Source organism: Vulpes lagopus, chromosome 5 (assembly GCF_018345385.1).
Source record: "Vulpes lagopus strain Blue_001 chromosome 5, ASM1834538v1, whole genome shotgun sequence".
Taxonomy (NCBI): domain Eukaryota; kingdom Metazoa; phylum Chordata; class Mammalia; order Carnivora; family Canidae; genus Vulpes; species Vulpes lagopus.
In genome coordinates, this window is record NC_054828.1 from 25,029,904 (window position 1) to 25,047,534 (window position 17,631).

General features: G+C 39.7%; 1 protein-coding gene across 50 annotated transcripts in view; it reads right to left on the reverse strand.

Moving 5' to 3' along the window:
* MAP4K4 (mitogen-activated protein kinase kinase kinase kinase 4) overlaps positions 1 to 17,631 on the reverse strand; it is a 189,681-nt gene that overhangs the window by 70,578 nt on the left and 101,472 nt on the right. The gene's annotated exons all lie outside the window — the stretch shown is intronic.

Sequence of the window (17,631 nt, forward strand, 5' to 3'; positions counted from 1 at the left end):
AACTTCCACAACCATGGGCAATAATACAAATTCCAAGTCCCTCTTGCATGGGAGGGAAAGACATTTGCTTTATCCTTGTGACAAGAATTGGGGACTTTGACAGGGCTCATCTTTCGAAATGTGGTCACAAGCTATGCAAGAAAGACAGAAGTATAAAAGTTACAGATATGTATAAGGAGTAGATGGAGTAGCTCTTCTACTAACTATGCCCTCTAAACTTCAATTTGCTTATCTGTAAAAATGGGAGGGAAAAAAGAGAACTTTTCGACTAATTACAAGGAAAGACTGTTTCTTTTCTAGAAAATGTTTGTGAATATAAATCATCTGGCACAGCTACAACAGAGAAGGTTCACCTGTAACAACCTTGCACACAAGTATTACCTTCTGCTGTGGCCACAGGCAAATTACAGAGTCCAGACCAGCCCTGCAGGCCCCGGATAGATGGCATGCTTAATGAGATCCTCTACCCCGAAAAGAGATTCAGGTGAGTCTGGCAAGTCACAGGAATAAAACATCATTCAATGACAGCAGGTTGTTTTAAACTTGGCTCATCCCCCAGCCTCTTGCTTTTATTTAAATAAGATGAGCAGGGGAAGAAATGCAGAGTTGTGTTGGAAGATCAGAAGGGAGATGAAGGAAACAGATGGTGACACAGGCCTGGAAAATAAAAATAAGTTGCCCTTGTGGATGGGGAGGGCTGCCAGTCTCTGCCTCTCTGTTTCCTACCCCCCTGGGGCAGAGCCTGCAACAGTATGGGCATTCCTCCCTTAACTGCAAACACAGAACAGACAGAGCTCTGCCCTACTACCTGCAGAGAGAATTACGATTTATGGATAGCATGAGAACGAAGGGGAAAGCAGAGTTAAAGTGAGAGAAAGTGGAGGAAAAGAGAAAACTAGCCCTGGCTAAAAAAGCCATGTTTGAGGGAAGATAAAGATCTTTACCAAAAATGTGATAATCAGATCTCTAGAATTCCCTTTACTACATATATTTCCAAAAGGAAATATACAATGTCCTCTATTCTCCGCACTGGTACACTCATGCCACTTCTAACTGATGTTCTCCTTTCTTCAGGGAAGACTCTGCACTCAAGGTGCATGCTTGTGTGTTCACACATGTAAGAGAAAAAGAGGAAGACCGTGCATGTGAAAATCAAGTGCATTGGTGTGGATACAAGGCTGAATAAACTTACTGTTGCAGTCTTGAATCTCTAAAAACCATTCATAAAGCCTCACAGACCTCAAGTTGTTAAAAGCTACAACACATCATTATTTACATATTAGTGATGAGACCAAATAAAAAAAGAAAATGTCTTCTTAAAATACAACTTTCAGCTGTGCACTATTGCTTTAGAAACCATATGTAACAAAACATGGAACCACCTTAGAAGAATGATTCATAAGATGGTGGCTACAAATATGGAGCAGTCACATGGCCAAATACAGTCTATATAACAGTCTGTGTACAAATTCTCATTCAAACCCTATATATATGAAAATATACCACATGTGTATCATTTCAATCTGATTTAAACATGGCCGTGTTTAAAGTAGCAATAAGGGCAGCCCGGGTGGCTCAGTGGTTTAGTGCCGCCTGCAACCCAGGGCATGATCCTGGAGACGGGGGATCGAGTCCCACATCGGGCTCTCTGCATGGTGCCTGCTTCTCCCTCTGCCTGTGTCTCTGCCTCTCTCTCTCTCTCTCTGAATTAAAAAAATAAATAAATAAGTAAATAAATAAAGTAGCAATGAAAACTGACATACGAATAACTAGGATAGCTATCTTAATCCTAAACAAAAGCAGAGTTCAACCTTGCCAGTATGAGAGAACACATTTTTCCCCCCAAAGATTTCATTCATTTATTCATGAGACACAGAGAGAGGCAGAGGCAGGCAGAGGGAGAAGCAGGCTCCATGCAGGGAGCCCGATGTGGGACTCGATCCTGGGACTCCAGGGTCACCCCCTGGATCGAAGACAGGCGCTAAACCCCTGAGCCACCCAGAGATCCCCAAGACTGATTGGTTCCTAACAAAAAGTAGCACATGACCATGGCCATAAATGTGCTCCTGGTAGGAAGCCAGGTGGTGTCACTCCTAGAAGAAGGCCTATGGTTAAACACGTTGGGCCCTGAAAAGTTAAACATCCCACTTTCCTTACACTGGACTAGAACTACATGATTAGAAAGTCATCTAAAGGTTTGATTTTTTTTTCCCCTTTTATCCAAAATTAGTCAATGTACAAAGATCTGGGGTATAAAGAATACAGAAAAGCAAAAAACACTGTTGAACTAAAATACAGGAAAATAAAATATTGCTTTTAATTTTGTATTTGCAGCCAATCATGCCATGCAGCATATGCATCTTATTGGGTTGCACGACTTTGCTTTATTGATTCACCCATAACTACTTCCCTCCACTCCCCATATTAGCTAAATTATTCTGAGGGTCATTATTCCGTATGATGCTCTGCCAGTACATTTCACTTCTTGACAGAAAGCAAATATTGCCTACAATTCTCCCACGAGAAGCTTCTTGAGCAATAATTAAGGATCACAATGTATTTTGATTAGTTTTGATTTTTTTTTCTTTAGCAACACAAACCAAAGTATTCTAGATCTGACTTGTTCACCACTCTTTTTACGGACAATTAAGAGCTTCCAGAGGACTCAATGTTTTCAGAGCCCATGGAGTTGAAAATCTTATGCATTATATACATTGAAAAATTCTCACAGGCTTCAATTCAGTGCTATCCATTGGTGTGAAAGACGCTAAATATGCATAATGGTAGATACTTTTGGCAGATTATCACAACACAATATATTTCCTTAAATCCAAGATGCCACTAGATAGTCACACTAAAGTATTTTATGTAATGAAACTATGATTCACCATCAACCATAAGCCATATACTGTAACATTTTTGAAATTAGGCCAAATAGTAGAAACATGAAATATGATATAAAAACAACTTAAATACAATCAAGTTTGGCAACAGCTTTTCCAATATGACTGAAACATCCAAGTATCATCCAGAAATAGGGTAATCAAATTAATACAACTTGCCAGAGTATTTCTGAGGTTCAAGTAGTCAAATCCTGGAAGCATATGAAATTGAACTACCAAAAATATTGAGAGGAAGGGAAACTGTCCTCTGAAATGAGTGTCTTAGGAAACAGTTTATACATACTTCGAACATTCCTTCTCTTCTAAGATTTTAAAAAAAGGCTATTATACATCTTACAAAATAAAAGGATGTCTCACACCACTCATTGTCATATACTAATTAAGAGTGCCCACCTTAGAGAAAAAGCTCCAGAAATGCAGAGTCTGCCAATGCCTATGAGCCAAAACTGGAATCCTAATTATGACTAACATATATAATACATGTTGTCTTTGGAGTAATAATGAACCAACCTCTGAATTCAAATTTCCTTTGTCATAAGTTAAAAACAAGTTCGGTGGTCTCATTCCAACATTTAAATATGTAACCAGGGCAGCATGCATGGCTCAGCAGTTTAGTGCGGGCTTCGGCCCAGGGTGTGATCCTGGAGTCCCACGTCAGGCTCCCTTCCCTGCATGGAGCCTGCTTCTCCCTCTGCCTGTGTCTCTGCCTGTGTGTGTGTGTCTCTCTCTCATGAATAAATAAACTATTTTATAAATAAGTAAGTAAGTAAGTAAGTAACCACCACTGCCGCCGCCACCACACACCCCATTTAGCCTGAGAAAATACAGTAGAAAACAGAGTCAGGACAGGCTAGAACTGAAATTTAACAATCACCACCCCATATATGAAAAAAGGTGGAATGGACAAACAACATGACCTAAGTTTACATATCCCATCTGTCTAGGCCAAATCCAAACAGCTTTGCCCTTCATTCTCCTCTTTAGGAGGCCACAATCATATACAGATCAAAACAAAACTAAACTAAAGGTAACTGGAGAGAGGAAAGAGGACGTTTTGGTGAGAACGGGAAGGCTCCCTCCTGGTTTTCTCCAATGATGAGGCAGCTGCTAGGCTCCACTCAGTGATTTAATGCAGCTGATGCCAATTAGCATTTTGGACTCCAACCAGGGGAGCCAACTCTCATAGAAAAGGTCTTTGTCTTCAACTGGAATAGGACTAGGCGAGTAGTTTCTGTTGCCTTTCCTTGGACGCTTAGAGGATGGAGGAGGGGAAAACATCTGAATAGTGGTAATTTTCAAAAGCAGCTATAAGTTTGTATATAAGACCTATGGCAAACCCTGCCCAATTCACCATGTGATCAGAGAGGAGTGCATATTATGAATGCATTTTTTAAAACTGACTCCTTAACATGCTTTTTAAGCCATTATCCAAATTCTCTTTCCTTCCACTGATGGCAATAACAATGTGAGGAGAGACAGGCAGACTTTGGATAAGTTAACTGGGAGGAACCCAGAGGATTGGGAAATATTCTGAGTAATCATCTTTCTTCCCAGCTTTACAAAATTAGATCTACCCATTAGCAGTTGGAACAAAAAAGGAAGGGCAATGCATTTATCACTCTATTTTTGCTAGTGGAGAGAGGGCTGATAAAACAAGATATGCAACTATCTGTCAAGTTTCATCATCAAAATGTATAAATGAATATATACTTAGAATGAAAATATCAATTTTTAAAGACCAGTTTAATCTATTTTTTGTCTTAGTAAACTCTTACCAAACCCTCCATTCTATGACTATGAACTAGCAGAAAATTGAGAACAGATTACTTTCTACCAGGCAAATTCCAATTACACCTGAGAGTATTACTCAGTACCACACTGGTTGAATTAATCAAGATTATTAATTTTTTAACTCAGACGCACAAAACGTTATACAGCTTAAATTCACTGATAATCCAACCAAACAAAAGTGAACAGGCTGATGTAGGAAAAATTCTGGAACAAATAAGATTACAGGATCTGGTTCTGTAGGTCAAGGGAAGGATTGGCATGTTCTTTAAAATTAATCAGCCCACTTTTCCCAAGGTCAATCCCAGAATAAAAATCCAACAGAAAACTTTCAAAATTAATATAACTTAAATGGAAACCAGACACTTGAGACATTTTACTCAAGAACGAACACTATTTAGGACCCATTTCAGACAAAAAGACATGCTCTCTAGTTTGCTACTGAATCAATTAACTTCTTCTGGGACTCCAAAGTCTAAGGGCAATGGCCCTGAGGCCCTTAACCTACTGTCTTCTATATCTACAGGTACCATTCAGAACTTTTACTAGACACAACAAAGTCCTCACAGAGCTCTCTAGCTCCTCTGTCTTCCATAGGCCACTTACTCACTATATTTCTATGAGATTCTATCACTCAACTGCAATCTAGAAAGTGTGTGGTAAAGAATGAAAGAATAGCACCATCTGCTTGGATGGACATGGGGAGGTGAGTGATGGGGGACAACTTGAGGTTGTAACAAGATGGTGCAGGATGGTATACACCTCATTCCATATTCCCTTCCCATCACACACTCATAAACAACCTTGGGAGACTGACGCTTCCATGACTGACACCAAGAACCACCAAGAGGCCAAAATACATCTCTGTGATAACTCCCTACCAAAAAGCTCAACGCAAAAACAAAAACAAAAACAAAAAACAAAAAACAAAAAAACCAAAAAAAAACAACAAAACAAAAACAAAAAGCTCAACGCAGCAAATGAACATGATGCTCTCAAACAATAAAGTCAAATAAGACAGATCACTATACCTCTAGGATCTAAATGAAACTATTACAACTTTCCAAAGTTTGCTGTCATCAATACAGAAGTCCTAACAGTTGGCATCAAGTCCCAATCTACAGTTTATAACAGTATGGGTACCAATGCCTTCAACAGTGTCACTTGAAACACCTCATGTTAGTACCCAATTTCAGAATCCATCCATTTTCTTCCTCCATGAGGGAATTAGCTATACACACACAGATAACACATACAACAGGAGTACCTGTTCTTGAGGATCCTAAAGTACAGCAACCTAAATCAAGACCTGAAACCTAGACGCTAACTGAAATGGAAAGCCAATCTGCCAGATAAGCCTCAGTTTGGCCAAAATAAAATCCCCTACCCAAACACCTGACTCTAACTGAAGGAAACCAGAATATGTCACCCCAAAATATGCTGTAACATAAGAGTTAAAGGCACTTGAAAAACAGCAGGTGTAAGAAGGGCATGCTAACCTCCCATTTTCTTCCTGGAAGCAAGAGATAAAACTCCCAAGTGAAAGATGTCTTTCCTATACCAAATGAGAAAAACATGCTTATCACCAAAGACAGGGAGTTGAGGCCAAGAGAATTCTGATATAAGCAAACTTTGTTAACATATCGTTTATCTTCCTTTGGCCTGCCCATATATTTTAGTTTTCCACTACTGCCTCTCTCTATTCAACCTAGTATAAAAGCATTTGGGTTTTGGCATTTCTTGAAGTCTTCATTTTTCTTGTGAAGCCCACTAATTTACATGAGATACACATTAATTAACTTCTGTTTTTCTCTAATTAATCTTTTGTTATAGGGGTCCTGGTCGAGAACCTGGAAAGCCAGAAGGAAAGATTTCTTCCTCCCCTATATAATCAAACTTGTGATTTTATTATGAGACCAAAAAGAGATCAGTAATCCCAAATGCTCAGGAGATAAAATATATTGTTTGTTTTTTTTTTAAGATTTTATTTATTTACTTGAGAGAGAGAGAGATAGAGACCGAGTCCGATGCAGGGCTTGATCCCAGGAGCCTGAGATCACGACCTGAGCCAAAGGCAGACACTTAACCAATTGAACTACCCAGGGGCCCTGATAAAATATATTCTTGGTATCAATATTTTGCCACTTACAAGTAAGTATATTCAGATAACTATATACATGTTTTAAGGAGCAGACACAAAGAAAAAAGAAATGTTATCAAAGATTATCTCTGGATTATAGATATTTTCTTCTTTAATTTACTTAATTTTCTATAACTGACATATACTGTTTTCCTAATTAGAAAAAGAAAATTTAAGAGAAGAGTTCAGGTTAAAGAAGACAGCTCCATAAGAATTCAAAATAAGTTTCTTTCTGGCAATTCACATGGTCTGGCTCCCTCTGTCTCCCTGAAATAAGTGTCTCGATCCCCACCATGCTGTTCTAGAGTCACTGCCAATCTCCCTGATTGGGTTGCTTCCACAATTATGATGGGAGCCTGAAGTACCAGAACCTTGCTAATTTGCCTTCTACTGGGTCAACTACAGCACAGAGGTCTGCCTTCACAGTCATTTCCTACTGTTTTCTATAACGGTACCAATCCTGACCCATAACTTCTTGAGATCAAGAATTTCCAAGCTTAAGTTTTTCCTAGAGCAAAGCAGAAGGTAAATGGAGTCCAGGGTCAACCATTATGCTATCTTCACCTTTCTGACCTGCCAGAGGGTCCCTTAAAGAAGACCTTGCCTCAGGCCATTCATACCCTTCCCTAAACTAGTGGTAAACTCCATGAAGCTTCCAACACTGCAAGCAAGAAAATACTGTGCACACTGAAGAAAGTCTTGCTTAAAACCCTATAAGAAAAAAAAGAAAAGAAAAAAAAACCCTAAAAGTATGCCCAATTAATGAAAGGCAACAAGGGGCGCAACTCTGAAGAAGGTATGGGTATGCTAAGTGGTACGTGTTTGTGCATTTCCTACTGGATCCATCCGTGTGTTCACAAGCACAAAGGCTCTTGCACCAAATCTGACATGATGAGTCAGATAAAGGCTGGGCTCTAAAAAATGTCTTCAGTTAAAAGGAATGATGGGCACTACTTCTCTTGGCCAAGATGGATTATCAAGGACCAGATTTACTCTCCCACCAGACAACTAGAATTAGACAAAACACAGAGAAAAAGTTTTAAGACACTGGACACCAGGGATTGCAGGGCAATTGACCCCTGGGAGATGGGAAACGCCAGAGAAGCTTTATAATTGCCCCAGCTTACTGCCTTGAGAGAGATTTCAAGCTCTCTCATAGGGAGAGGGAACCCAGTCAGAGCCCAGGCAATTCTCTTGAGTTGAGACACTAGGAAGATGAGGCAGCCGGAGTCAGGAGGACAAAGACCAGAGGAGAGCCAGCTAGCTGGCGGCACTGAGAGCACGATTAAGCTCTGGAGACTACCACAATAAGGAAATAAGCTTCAGTTTAAAGGTGTATCCATTTTGTTATTTACAAACAATTCATTTTGCTGTGGATAATCTGCATGTCTGGAAAGGGATTCATTCCCCTCTTTGTTCTGAAATGGTGGTTTATATCAAATACAACTGAGTGACTTCTGGCACACATTTCACATGCCTGGAGAAGTCTCTGGAAGATCCTTGTGGAAACCACGTATTTAGAACCATTCTCTTAGCTCTCAATATTCAAAGATGTTTGTCACAAAAGTGATTCAAGACGACGATGACTAAGTTTCACATATCTTCGGGCAAAACAGAAAATACAATCAAGATATTCTAATTGCTTACAGACATCCCCCCATTTAAGAGCTTTTAGGTGACAGAATTCAGGAAAGATCATTCATTTGGCAATATCGCACTGCATCTACTCCCATTCTGGGGATGATGGAACTTAACACATGCGGAGACCACTCCAACACTTCTCAAAACTTCTTAAAATCTGTGTGATCATTTCTCACTACTGTGGTGCAGAGGAAAGCTACAGAATGGCACCAGAAATAATGACTTCAATAGTTAAAACTCAAACCACCTATTTTTCAATTTCAACTAGGAAACCCACTTAAAATGGGTCTCCCTCAACTTTCCCTACTTTTTAGGAACACACCAAAATATGTGAAAAGAGAAAATGAGAATATGTAATCAGAAGCTTCAAAATTCCAAGTGAAAAATGACTATACTTGACCAGCTAGTGGGTATCTGATTCCACAGGGCCACCATCTGCACTAAATTAATATGCAAACTGACCCCACATCACTCAATAAAACCCAAAAGGGAAGTTCTGCTCTGAACCAAATACCAGTATACTCCGCACCAGCCACAGAAACTTATCAAAATATGTCCCCAAGCCTCCCAGCTGGAGAAAGCCCCTCTTCTCTAGAAGTTTCAGTCTAGTTATGCTCCATGCCAACTGCAAGTTTTAAGCTCCAGAAGAAACTAGAAAGGTAATGAAAACATTCAGTTACATAAAAATTACCGGCTCTGGAGACAGATTATTGCTTTTCACAGTACTCACTGCCCCACAATGATTAGTTTAAAAATGAATCTTCTCTATGAGAACATAAGCTCCAAAGACAGGGACTCTATCTTGTTCATCTCTGTACAGTGACAGTGCCTGTCACACTGAATGTGTAAGACAGATGACTTTTTTTTTAAATGAGAGAGAGAGAAAATCCTTGAGCCTCACCATCCTTATGTATAAGATGAAAAACTCTAATCCATTCCTGGCCAGTGAGTCACAAGACAGGATGTGTGAAAAAAGACTCTCATGGTGCCTAGCACATAGTAGGTACTTAAATACAATGTTTGGGAAATGAATTATAATTATCTTTTACTTTATAAACAGCATTTAATGCAATTCTGAACACACAGCATTCCTAAAGTAGCCTGTAAAAGAGGCAGTCCAGGTGAACTCAAACCGCATAAATCTCTGGCATCACCTGCCTTCTGGCAGCAGGTAGGTGGACAATTAATAGCACACACTTTGCCAGGTTTACCGACTCATTATTGTGACAGGCTAAGAAAGCCTAGGCAAGGATGCCAGCCATCAACTAACCCACTGGCCAGCCACCAAAACAGGTAACACCACTATAAACTATTTTCTTTCTGACTGCTATAGTTAGGTTAGGTCTAATGCTAAAGAATGGTTAGCAACAGGTGTCCTTAACTCTATACGCAGTTACCTCTGTTCATACAAGGACATAATATTAAACTGCAGGTGCTCCTCTTGGAAAAACACGAAAAGATATCAAAAACCCAGATTTCAAAGACTGAAGGGAACAGATAACCAATTATCTTCAATATGTGATTTGACTAGAAATAAGAAAACGTATTCTGTGATTGATGTTAATCAATGTACTCCCAAGCCTTAAGGAATGTTACAACTACTATGGGCAGTTGATTCTGCCTCAATTCCAAGTATTTTCATTCTGAGACATGTTCTAAACACAATGCATATTAGTGCTTATATTGAATACTATTTGTATTTTATCAGAAAATCTTTAGAGCAGCCCCAGTGGCTTAGCGGTTTAGCGCCGCCTTCAGCCCATGGCGTGATCCTGGAGATCCAGGATCAAGAATCATGACGGGTTCCCTGCATGGAGCCTGCTTCTCCCTCTGCCTGTGTCTCTGCCTCTCTCTCTCTCTCTCTCTCTCTCTCTGTCCCTCTCTGTCTCTAATAAATAAATAAAATCTTAGAAAAGAAAATCTTTCTTTAAATGTGATCTTAAAAGATGTAGATTATTATTTAAAATGTAAATTTTATTGCCTATAGGAATAAAACGTGTTTCCCATCAAATAAATCTTTTAGAGTGGAAGGCAATAATATGGGATTAAAGTAATCCAATTTAAACAGGCCAACCAAATGAAGTTTCCACAAATTCTGAAGCTATAAATTTATATCTTATCTTAACCTTGCTTCTTTTACCTCCTATGGTCCTCCATGCACCCCAACGAACAGTGAGCCAGCTGCACAGTAATTATTTAAAGCAAAGGGGGTTTGCCACCAGAACACAGGTGTTGTGAAAAACCACCGCTAAACCTAAACCAAAATGGGAAAGGAAAAGACTCACATCAACATTGTCGTCATTGGACATAGATTCAGGCAAGTCTACCACTACTGGCCATCTGATCTACAAAGGTGGTGGGATGGACAAAAGAACCATCAAACAATTTGAGAAAAAGGCTGCTGAAATGGGAAAGGGCTCCTTCAAGAATGCCTAGGTCTGGCTAAATTGAAAGCTGAACGTGAACATGATATCACCACTGATACCTCCCTGTGGAAATTCAAGACCAGTAAATATTATGTGACCATCATTGATGCCCCAGGACACAGAAACTTTATCAAAAACTGATTACAGGGGATCCCTGGGTGGCTCAGCGGTTTGGCGCCTGCCTTTGGCCCAGGGTGCGATCCAGGAGTCTCGGGATCGAGTCCCGCGCATCAGGCTCCTGGCATGGAGCCTGCTTCTCCCTCCTCCTGTGTCTCTGCCTCTCTCTCTATGTCTATCATAAATAATAAATAAATAAATATTTAAAAAACAAAACAAAACAAAAACAAAAACTGATTACAGGCACATACCAACCAGGCTGACTGTGCTCTGATTGTTGCTGCCTGTGTTGGTGAATTTGAAGCAGGTAGCTCCAAGAATGGACAGACCCATGAGCATGCCCTTCTGGCTTACACACTGGGTATAAAACAACTAATTGCTAGTATTACCAAAATGGATTCCAATGACCCACCCTAGAGCCAGAAGAGATTCGAGGAAATCGTTAAGGAAGTCAGCACCTACATTAAGAAAATTAGCTACAACCCTGGCACAGTAGCATCTGTGCCAGTTTTCTGGTTGGAAGGGTGACAACATGCTGGAGCCAAGTGCTAACATGCTTTGGTTCAAGGGATGGAGGAAAGTCACCCATAAAAATGGGAATGCCAGTGGAACCACACTGCCTGAAGCTCGGGATTGCATTCTGCCACCAACTCATCCAACTGATAAGCCCTTGTGTCTGCCTCTCCAGGATATCTACAAACTTGGTGTATGGGTACTGTGTCTGTGGGCCAAGTGGAGACTGATGTTTTTAAATCTGGCACGGTGGTCAACTTTGCTCCAGTCAATGCTACAACTGAAGTAAAGTCTGTTGAAATGCACCATGAAGCTTTGAGTGAGGCTCTTCTTGGGGACAGTATGGGCTTCAATGTCAAGAACATATCTGTCAAAGATGTTCATTGTAGCAACGTGGCTGGTGACAGCAAAAATGACCCACCAATGGCAGCAGCTGGCTTCATGGCTCAGGTGATTATCCTGAACCATCCAGGCTAAATCACTGGATATGCACCTGTGCCTGATTGTCACACAGCTCACATTACTTTTACTTTTGCTGAGCTAAAATATAAGATATATCATTGTTCTGGAAAAAAAGCTGGAAGATGGTCCCAAGTTCTTGAAATCTGGTGATGCGGCCATTGTTGATATGGTTCCTGGCAAGCCTACGTGTGTTGAGAGCTTCTCTGACTATCCTCCTCTGGGCCGTTTTGCTCTTCAGGACATGAGACAGACAGCTGCTTAGGGGTCATCAAAGCAGTGGACAAGAAGGCAGCTGGAGCTGGCAAGGTCACCCAGTCTGCCCACTGCCCAGAAAGCTAAATGAATATTATCCCCAATACCTGCCACCCCAGTCTTAATCAGTGGGGGAAGAACAGTCTCAGAACTGTTTGCGTCAATTGGCCGCTTAAGTTTAATAGTAAAAAACTGGTTAATGATAACAATGCATTGTAAAACCTTCAGAAGGAAAGGAGAATGTTTTGTGGATCATTTGTTTTGTGTGTGTATGGCAGTTTTAAGTACTAGTTTTTAAAATTAGTACTTTTTAATGCAAACATCTTCACAAAAATCTGTTACAGAATTTTGCCTGTTAAAGCAAAAGTTTAATGAGGAAAATAAATAAAGCAAAAGTATAGATTTCTTTTTTAGATTATCAGAAAGATAATGATTAGCAAACTTTTTGTTATTAATCACAATCACTTTATGTAGAACTTTAGAGTGGTCTACTATATGTATTTCACAAAATTGTAGTAAGTCATTTTGGTCTAAAAATAGCTCATTAACTTGAGATCATGTTCCTTAATCCATTTTCTTCCTTCTATACACACACTCACACACACAGTGAAAACTTAAACTGTAGGCTACAATCACTGGAAGAGAGATCTGAAAGGAAGGCCTGAGGACACTACAGATGCTCTCCGTCTGGTGAAAGTCAAACAGTGCCACTCCCTAAAGAATATGGTAGTCCTCACCCAGGGATCACTGGGTCCCTGTATTCTAAATGACATGGAAGCAAAATACATGAGGGCAGCCTCCCAAATCAGGCTGGCCAAGTCCGAGTAACTGTTTAAAACTAGAACTCTCACAGAGGGCAAGAAAAAAAGACCAGAAGTTATCCCATGCCTACCCCTGAGACTGGAGGTGTGGAGATTTCTGCACCAAAGAAAAGGAAAAAGGAACAAAAGAAAATAGATCATCGCCAGCAGAATACACAAAGTAAGCACCTCAAATGGCATCTCCTCTGAGGGGAAACCCTGGTTTACAGAGATCAAAATGCAAATCAGTAACATGTTCAAATAAATTTCTCCAGTGAAGACTCTGAAAGGCCGTTCACCAACCCAAACTCCTAAAAACAAAGAAAGATATTACCACGTTAGAACCTGCCCAACTCATCCACCCCAAACCAGCAATATAAACTGCTACATTTATCATCAACTGTAACATACACCGTTGTAGGCACTGGGAAGAGAGAGAGCAGGAAAAACCCCACAGTGGTACTATGCAATTTTGCCTCAACATCCTCACTAAAAATGTACAGGAGCTGAGAAATGCATCTCAGACACTGCAATCCTTGTGAGATGTGAATCAAACTAAATCACTCTGGCCAAAACCTGCACTGCTGGTTTTGTTACCTGTTACACCAAAATAGCCATTTCTTAAACTTAGGATGAAGAAAAGTAGCATGTATCCACGTGGCACTGGACCAAGTGATTTATAGGTACATACTCAGTAAGACAGTGATACTTTCAATTCACTGATATCTTCAAGTCTGCAGAGAAAGCCACCCTGGGCTCCTCTGGAGTCACTTGTGACTTCTATACCGAGTAAGGATACTTGGCATTATTCCATTATGCACCAAATAATTTTCATAGAGTTGCAGGAGAAGAGAACTACATTCTTAAACCAGATGTTTGGGGTGTTGGTGCTGCCAAGCACACATGGAAAGCCCACAGCTGTGTCCATCGATCACAGACATGAGGTCACAGTCCAGCTTAGAGACAGGCTGGCAGCCAGCTATCTTCCCTTCCATACAAATGAAACAACAGATGCTGAAGATATTCTGTAGACAAATACTGAGACTGAAATACCTCAATTAACCAGGTGATGGAAGATGTGAATCAGGTATCAGTAGAAATACACAGAATCTATCAAAGAAGTTTAAAATAGTATGTTAGTTTCAAACAGTCATCAGGCTTTTCCTAAGTCGTATACTGCTTCCTTTCCCTAACTCCAGTTTTCTTTATAAGCAGTAAGTTAAAATAATAAAGATAATGACAAATACCTTGTAACTTAAGGAGCAGCTGTCAAGGAAAACGTATGGAGATTAAGCAACCATGTTGTATAGTGGCAATTAGTGCCGCCTTTCAAGACCTTGTAGGCCAATGGAAAAAACAACTAAAAATAAAAAGTGCTTCCAGCCACACAGTATTACAAAGATACTGAAACTAGCCTATTCTGTAGTATTTTACAACCTAAAGGCCACACTGTACAAAGCATACAGACAGAAGTAAGCACTACATAAATATAAAAGGTATATACATACTATTAGCAAGCTTAAAGGTAGAAGTGAACTGTCAAGCAGTGACTTAAGTTTATGTTTGAGACTGACTAAGACTACAGCACTGAGCTAAACTGTTTAGGAGAAATCTTCTTAGAATAAATACAAGCTTATTTTTAAACTAAATGCAGCCATATAAATAAACACACATGTTCAGTGGGGAGTTCCTTGAGTGATTAACAGCAGTAAGAAATAGCTTTAATCCACAAGACTGGAAACACATCAAAAAGTCAACTATAGTTATCCTGTGGGGGTAGGCAGAGGGATGGGGGCAGGGGCAGTGTAAGGAAAAAGGTTTTCCATCTTTCAATTTTCTACACAGTATATTACTTTTAATGTTAGAAAAAGGGCTATTTTATCATTTAAAAAATGTGACATGAGGTCACAGTCCAGCTTAGAGACAGGCTGGCAGCCAGCTATCTTCCCTTCCATACAAATGAAACAACAGATGCTGAAGATATTCTGTAGACAAATACTGAGACTGAAATACCTCAATTAACCAGGTGATGGAAGATGTGAATCAGGTATCAGTAGAAATACACAGAATCTATCAAAGAAGTTTAAAATAGTATGTTAGTTTCAAACAGTCATCAGGCTTTTCCTAAGTCGTATACTGCTTCCTTTCCTTAACTCCAGTTTTCTTTATAAGCAGTAAGTTAAAATAATAAAGATAATGACAAATACCTTGTAACTTAAGGAGCAGTGTAAGGGGCAGGGGCAGGGGCAGTGTAAGGGGCAGGGGCAGTGTAAGGAAAAAGGTTTTCCATCTTTCAATTTTCTACACAGTATATTACTTTTAATGTTAGAAAAAGGGCTATTTTATCATTTTAAAAATGTGACATTTTTATTTATGTAAAAATAATTTTACACATAAAGGCACATGTATGTATCTAGAATATATGTGAAACTAGAAAAATATGCACTAACATGTTAACAATAAGTAAGCCAAGATGACAGAATTGTGAAATGCTTTTTCATCTTTTTATTTCTATTTTCTCTCTAGAATATCTACATTTCATAAACTAAACAAAAACAGTACTCTAGAAGGCACTTAAACTTTTTGTTCCTACTATTTGAGCTATGATTTGTATACCATAAACGTACTTAATTTATATATAATTTATAATAAATTTTAAAACTTGTAATAAGTTTTTAAGTAACTTGTAATAAATATAAACATATACCATTGTCATTATGCTAAACTTTTCTTAGAGGAAGGGAAGGATAAAATTTCATTTTCTTACCACTGAGAAGATAAGCATTACCAGCAAAACTAAAAGGCCCCAAAGACCTTGAACTTCTAAGTTAACATGACGAGAGCAGTTAAGAAAACATTCACCATCTGTGATGACCTCAACTCTACCTGAAGCAACATCAGCTATAAATTTTGCTGTATTCAAACCACAAGTGGGGCTATAGCCACTGGCTCCATGGTTTAAGAGGAAGATGCAGAGTCCTTGCATCTGTCTACACGAAGCCAATAACCCTCTTCATGAGCTGCCAAGCCACAACCCCTACACACACTGCACCCACACCAGACAGCATTCATCTGCTGACCAGCAGGCAGGAGAAATGGGCTTGTACTCTCCATCCTCCTAGTGGGGAAAATAAAAACACACAGAGAAGAACTAGAACAACGGTTGCTAGTACAGCAGTAGGGCTTATCTTGAAAATAACAACTCACTTTGCTGGACTTCACTATGACAATCCATTTTCCATTACAAATATGACCACAATCCTTTTGGTCTCTGGACTGACTAAAGGATAATGGCAGTTGCCCTACACACACACAAACTATGAACCAGAGTATCATTACAAAGCACTTATACAAATATAGCAGGACTCAATGTTAGTCAACTTACTCAAACTATCATATAAGAAGTCCCCTGTTAGTTTAAAGAAGGTGAAGAGAAAAGATAAGAAAGGGCTGCTTGAATTGTGAGCAGTATCACTCCAAATGTACCAAGTCACACAGGGCAACTGGATCCAGTCACACCAGGGCTCTCACAAAGACCCAGAGGCTGCTGCTTTACCCGGCAGTTCCAAATGTTAATCTCTTCTATCTTAACAGCCTTTTTTCCTTTCCCCTTTTGAACAAAAACATCTGTGTAGTCATTTTCTTCTTCTTTCTAAACAACTTAGGGAAGAGCAAACAACCAGGGAATCTTCTTTAGTCCTAGCTGCAGGGGGGTAAAAAAAATCCTGCAACTTCAGTAAGTGAACAAAGTGAGAGAAGACTAGCTATAGCCAGGCACATTAAGAGTGAAACAGTGACAAAGAAAGTGTCTGTCCACTCTTTTCTTCAAAGAACATCTCCTCTCACTCACAAGAGAAGTGATAACCAAGGGGGCTCTTGGGAAGGTGATTCACCACCAGGAAATACCACATAATGACACATTCCCACATCCTAACAGTTATTACAGTTACTGCTGCTCTCTTAGTTATGACAGAATGTCACACCAAAGACTTTGTTTTAAACATCCTTGTTCTTTAGAAATAAGAAGAAGTAGAGCCTGAGATATTTCTCACCTGAAAATCTGTGAGGAACTGAGGGAGAGAGGGAGCTGGTCAGAAGTCGGGTGGGGCAAGAACACAGGCTTGCTTGGAATTTTATATTTGGTTTCATCTCCCCATCTTTATTTCACCCCAAACTTCCACCACCTTAAGGGAGGCGGGGAGGACATGCTCCACATGAAGCAAGGTCAGCAGAAAAGCCAACCAGCCTCACAAACAGGAGGAAAATTGGACGGCAGCGTGACATCACTGCTAAGACCCAAGCCAAAGAAGAATCCCCCAAGGGTGTGGTATAAAAAAAACTCCAGTGAAGACGGGAGTTCTGAAAAAGTTCCTAAGTAATACTTTATTTACAGTCATCAAAAGTTAGCAACATTACCCACTCTTTCTCATGACTCTTGTAGTTAAGCAAATAATATTAAATCAGTAAAGAGGTTAAATATTTCATCATGCCCAAACATGAGAAATAAAGAAGTGAAGGTTTCCCTATAACATGCACCTCAGCATCTCTTTATCTAATAAAGGAGAAGTTCCTACACTGGATAAATTTCC